We start from the raw sequence: 6,386 nt of genomic DNA, 5'->3' as shown, positions 1-6,386 counted from the left end.
CATAGGGAGCATCTGTGTGTGACACGAGGTAGACTGGGAGGGTGACAGGCAGCACAGTAACACATAGGGCAGGGAGGAGAAAGCAGAGCAGGAAGGAGATGGGAGTAGCCCTCAAGGAGGATGCAGGGCTAATTTGTAGCACATCTGTCAAAAAGGTTGGCCTCCATGGCCTTAGACAATCGCAGCACACACCTATGGACTCTTTGAAGTTCATTATAAAACATAGCTGAAGAGGTGTAACAATAGCCCACCTTTTGCATACTAGTCTACTAGTTAAAGAACACACAGAAGTGGTAGTCCTGGGTTCTAGGCTCTCTTCTGCATAAGGAAACTAAAACTTACACCTTCCACTTTTCAGGAGGTTGCAGTAACACGCAGGCTAGGGACAGATATTCAAAAAGTCTGAGCCTGAATTGATTCAATCTTTGCAGGTTAGTTTAACGTGCAGAGATTGAACAGGTTTGCACATGGATAGATGTTCCCCTTTCATTCCTGAAACACAGGCACATAGATTTCATAGACATTAGGGCTGGAAGGGACCTCGGGAGATCATCGAGTCCAGCCCCCTGCCCAAAGGGCAGGAAGTCAGCTGGGGTCATAGGATCCCACCAAATTCCTGAGTGGCTCAGTCCAGAGGCCCAGGGGTGCTACAGGGAAGGTGAGGAGGGGTTTAAACCCCAACTTGGCCTGCAGGGTTCAGAGGGTGGGGGAAGAGGGAGTGTGGCCAGACCACTGTAGCAGGGAAGGAGGAGAAGGAGCAGAAGGGGAGAAGGGGAGAGCTCTGCCTGCCCCAGTGGCTCCCTGACAGCCGGAAGCAATCCTGGCATACAGGGCTGCTGGGCCTCAGAGAGGAATTCTTCCCCCTCCTCCCTATCCCCCACTTCTTCAGGGCCGGGAGGGGGGCTCTGTTCAGTTTGAAGGGGGCTCTTCCCCCTTCCTCACCTGCTGCCCTAAAAATTAATATAGGCTTTATACTTTGGTATTTGTCTTTGCTACTTAAGAGAATGTGCTCTTATATACTCACATCTATTTAATTATATCCTCAACATGAGTTTTCATACATTCTTAACGTTTACATTTTTAGGTTAGAATATTAGGAGCAATTCATTTCTTGCTTGCTAGATTATAAATGTTTATATTTAAAAATATTTAAAAGATATGATTTATGTGTGACCCTTCTGCCAGGCACTAGTCAGCAGCAACAAGGGTCAGGTTCAAACCTGAGGTACCCAATACTTTTCACTGTGGCTTGAGCCCTCACCCAGAAATCTGGGTTCACTTACTTTGGTTGGGTTGTCCCATATAAACAAAAACCCTGCCTCACAAGCAGTGTAAACACAAAGGACAGATTTATTAAAGAAAACAAAAGTGAGGAAAACAAAGGAAAACACCAAATGCAATTTAAAACACCACCAACTACAAGGCATAGTATATAGGTTTCATAGTTTTTAGGGGCAGGAAGGAACCGTACATATCATCAGGTCCAGCTCCCCTTGCATTTGGAAATCAGGAAAGACTGCTGGGGTCAGATGACCCTAGCAAGATGGGTATCAAGATGCTTTTTGAAGATCACCAGGGTGGGTACATAGTCATTATAAAAGCAATGCTCTGCAGTCCAGGTTTGCGATATAAAATGGGAAGCCTAACATTTCACAGGGGCAGTGTTCAGGTAGCTGAGTTCTTGTTTGAAGTCCAAACATCCCTCAGCATTTTCTAGGTTTCCAAGCTTTAAAAAAATCTAAAATTGTTGAAAGGCAGCCTTCCCTCACATCACTGATCTATGCCTGGAAACTTAATTTCTGGTAGGAAAAACATTAGCACCCTCTTGAGGAGGTTTCATCCATTCCCAGGCAGTCTAGGACTTGAGGCTGACCCAAAAGGTAGTTCTGGGGGTCTACACCCTTATACCTACCCTTCAGCAATGGGCTGGAGAGAGGGGCCCACCCCAGAGGGTCATATGAGCTGCTTCTTGCGTTTGCTGTGTGACGGGCTAGCTGGCAGTGACCTAGCCCAGGGGCTTTGAAGGGGTAAAAGATGATTGGAGGACTTGGGATTCCCTTTCCTCACCAATCAGGCCACAGATACTCACCCTCCATGTCCCCTGCTTAGCCCCTTGGGTCACCTGGGTCAGCACAGCTGACTCAGGAGAGACCAGTGAGGGACCACAACAAAGGAGCTTCAAAGAGCTGGCAGGAGCAGTTGCCCCAGAAGAGCTTGAAGGAGCAGGACCTGCAGGCAGCAGTGGGACCCTCAGCAGCACAGTGTGTGGCCGGCAGGAGAGGCTCTCCATTAGGTTCCAGGAGAGGCTGCAGCCAACAGGAGAGGCTTCCCCCACTCCAGCAAGGATCTGAGCAGCGACCTGAGAGGTTTCCAACTCTGCTTCCGGCTCCAATCAGAAGCCAGGCAGCTCGACGTAAGGCTGGGGCTCCAGGAAGGTCAAGACCCCTAGCATTTTGGAGTGGTACCAGTACTGGTGGCTGTGTGGCAGCATTTCTGCCTATCACATGGGCAATCTGAATTCAAGTCCAAGTTGGGGTGAGTGAGCTAACAAGAAGTAAATCTTCTTGCAGTGGAAAGGGGCCATTGTGTTTGCTCCCTCTCTAGGTACCTAGGCCCTATATTTCCCTTGATATTTTGTATTTTTTGCCTTTTTATATTTCACCAACCAGTATTGTTTGCTCTGCTGTTTGTGTTTTATATTTTGTTAACCCTGTCTTTTGTCAATGATTGTAAGTATCTAACCTTTGTTGAATCCTGCCCCCTTGGGGCACTGTAGTGTCCACTATACCCTCTGATCTATGCCTGTTATATTCTCAGTATTGTTCCCTCATTAAAAGGTATATGGTTAAGTCCCCATTGGTGGTCTGGTTCTGCTCTATAGGGGGAGGAGAGTCCCTACAACTCCCACAGTGCTTTTGCACCTGCTTTGATCCCTTCAGTTGGAGAAGGGGTACCTCTTGGAGTACCACACGGGTTACATCTGCACTGCAGGGAGCTACTAGAGAGCATAGGTCCTTCTGTATTGCAAAGGCCCCCTCGTTACTCCCTGCAAAGCTGTAGGGTACCAACCTCCACTTCTATGAGATGGCTTTGATGGGTTGGTTAACTGCAGCTTTCGTCAGTATGCTGCGTCTCAAAATTGTTAATCCAAATTCCTAGCCCTAGTGGGGCAGACAACTCAGAAAAAAACTCAAAGAAGTGGTCAGACCTACTGGGGCTTCTGTCTGCCATACATCTGGCCTCAGCTACACAGCTAAAATGAGACATAACAGTGCAAAACAACAAAGTGCTGGGGGGCCAGGGGCAGGGGCAGGGACAGGTCTATTAGCACTGCACAAGGACTAAGCAACAAAAGCAAGCCAGGCAATTCTGCACTGGGCCTGAACTAGAGAACAAAAGAAAGCCAGGCCAACCTATGCTGAGCCTGAACTAGGCAAAAAAATGTGCCAGGCTTCTCCCTTTGTTCAAACTTGGCCAGGTCTCACCCTGGCCCAAATATGCCAGGCCTTTAATCTGAGCCAGAAACTACCAGCAAAACTGCCAGTCTCCAACCCTGGTCAGTGTGCTACAGGGATTAATATCCCCATGGTATTATCCCACTCAAAATCCAAGAAAAAGCAAAAGGGAGAAAAGAAAGAAAGAAGCTGTAAGGTTTAGGCTGGTTTAAAGTTGTGTATCATGATTACTTGCCTATATACCATAGAGATGGTCCTGACTCTCTCCTGCCATGTCTTGATGTTTAAAGATGAACTCAATCAGGAAGTAGTAATTCTAAATGTTACAGGACAATATCTCAATGCAGTTCTCTTCTGGGGCTCCAACCTCCCCTACAACAGGGCCTAGTGCCACCCAGATGTTACACCATCATTCATCAGCGTCAATCTTAACAGGTGACTTTTTGTTTCTGTTTCAGGCTCGCATGCATCTTGACAGCCACCTAGACTGAATGGAATCAACAAGGACTACCAGACTTCTTCTCCAGTCTCAGGTGAGTCCTGCAGTAAGTCTCTCTCTCAGGTTAAGCCCTCAAATAAACTACTCAAATCAAAGAAAGCAATACAATGAAAAAGAAATAACCCTGGACCACCTTTGCTCCCAGGGTATACTGTTCGGTCTGAGGATTTCCCCCGCCTTCCATTTGTCAGGATTGGTTTCTGGCTGCCTGGCTCAGCACACTGCCAGCCTGTAAAGGCAAGGCACAGCAGCACAAACTAACTAAAAAGAAACAGAAAGTAACTTAATGACCATAACATGATAGTTGGGCTCAGCCAACCTCCTCCTGGAAGGCCCCTTTCACCACAGCAGATCATTGAGTCCAACCCCCTGCCCTGGGCAGGAAAGAGTGCTGGGGTCATACAACCCCAGCCAGGTGCTTGTCCAGTCTCCCCTTAAAGACCCCCAAGGTAGAGGAGAGCACCACATCCCTTGGAAGCCCATTCAGGATTCTGGCAAACCTTACCATAAAGAAGTTCTTCCTGATGTCCAACCTAAATCTGCTGTCTATTTGTGGCCATTGTTCCTGGTTATTCCAAGGGGTGCCCTGGTAAACAGAGCAACTCTTATTTCTTACTGCCCCTCCCCCCTCCAATGAATTTGTAAATGGCCACAAGATCCCCTCTCAGCCTTCTCTTGTGGAGGATGAAGAGATCCAGGTCCCTTAGTCTCTCCTCATAGGGCCCCACCTGCAGGCCCCTAATATAAGTGGCCCTCCTCTGGACTCTCTCAAGGTTATCCAAATCTCTCTTGAAGTACCATGTCCAGAACTGGATGCAGTACTCTAACTGTGGCCTGAACAATGCTGCAGAGAGGGGAAGTACCACCTCCCTGGACCTGTTTGTGATGCACCTGCTAATGCATGATAGAGTGCAGTTAGCTTTACTGATCACTTCATCACATCGATGGCTCATATTCATCTTGGAGTCAACTATGACTCCAAGATCCCTTTCTGCCACTGTGCCCCTGAGAAGGTCATCTTCTAGCCTATAGGTGTGTTGGTGATTCCTTCTCTCTACATGCAGCACTTTGCACTTGTCTTTGTTGAACTGGTGATTCCTTCTCTCTACATGCAGCACTTTGCACTTGTCTTTGTTGAACTGCATCTTATTGTTTTCTCCCCACTTTTCCAGTTTGTCCAGGTCCACCTGGATTCAATCCCTTCCTACTAGTGTGTTTACTTACCCCATAATTTTGTGTCATCTGCAAATTTGGACACAGTGCTCTCCAAGGCCTCATCCAAGTCACTGAAGAAAACATTGAATAGCACAGGTCCAAGGACCAAGGCTTGGGGGACCCCACAGCCCACATCTTTCTAGGTCAATACTGAGCCATCCACCACCACTCTCTGAGTGTGACCCTTAAGCCAATTTGCCACCCACCTGACCATGTAATCATCTATGTTACAGCCGCTCATTTTGTTTATGAGAATAGGATGAGACACCGTATTGAAGGCCTTCTTAAAATCCAAGTAGATGACATCTACCTGGACTCCTGCATCTAAATATTTTGTGACCTGGTCATAAAAATAAACAAGGTTAGTCAGGCAGGATCTACCTGCTATGAACCCATGCTGGTTGCCCTTCAGCATTATTTTTCTTGCTGGGCTCCCACAGATGTGATCCTTGATAATTTTTTCAAAGGTTTTTCCATGGATAGAGGTGAGACTAACCAGCCTATAATTACTCAGATCCTCCTTCCTCCCCTTCTTGAAAATAGGGATCACATTGACCCTTTTCCAGTCCTCTGGGAACTGAGCTGAGCACCACAAGTGTTCAAACAGCCGTGCCAGTGACTCTGCTATAACATTGTCCAATTCCTTTAGCACCCTTGGATGAAAATCATCCAGGCCTGCAACTTAAACACGTTCAGCCCCTCCAAGTTTCCCTTTACTAGGTCAGTGCTGACCATTCGTGGGCTGGTGTTCCTCCTGTGTGTACCTATAATGCAATTGGGAGATTTGTCTTGATCCGTGTTCAGGAATACACAGCCGAAATAGCTCAGTTGGGAGAGCGTTAGACTGAAAATCTAAAGGTCCCTAGTTCAATCCTGGGTTTCGGCAGAATCTTTGATGCATCTCAAGCAGGTCCAGGGAGGTGATCCCCCTCTATGCAGCACTGGTCAGGCCGCAGCTGGAGTACTGTGTCCAGTTCTGGGTGCCACACTTCAAGAGGGACATGGATGATATGGAAAGAGTTCAGAGGAGGGCCACTTGTATGATCAAGGGTCAGCAGGGCAGGCCTTATGAGGAGAGGCTATGGGACCTGAACCTGTTTAGCCTCCACAAGAGAAGGTTAAGGGGGGACCTTGTGGCCTGCTACAAACTGGTCAGGGGGTATCAGCAGGTACTGGGGGAGTCCCTGTTCCCCTGTGCGCTGCCAGGAGTGACCAGG

At 47.8% G+C, this 6,386-nt stretch overlaps 1 non-coding gene across 1 annotated transcript; it reads left to right on the top strand.

The window, feature by feature from the left end:
* Positions 1–5,982: 5,982 nt before the first annotated feature.
* Positions 5,983–6,055, top strand: TRNAF-GAA (transfer RNA phenylalanine (anticodon GAA)). Its single transcript has one exon. It is a non-coding gene; the product is annotated as a tRNA-Phe (tRNA).
* The last annotated feature ends 331 nt before the right edge of the window (positions 6,056–6,386 follow it).

This window comes from Crocodylus siamensis, chromosome 1, assembly GCF_052110815.1.
Source record: "Crocodylus siamensis isolate JL-2025a chromosome 1, ASM5211081v1, whole genome shotgun sequence".
Taxonomy (NCBI): domain Eukaryota; kingdom Metazoa; phylum Chordata; order Crocodylia; family Crocodylidae; genus Crocodylus; species Crocodylus siamensis.
Note: the sequence above shows the minus strand (reverse complement) of the source record. Positions and strands in the feature narration are given on the sequence as shown.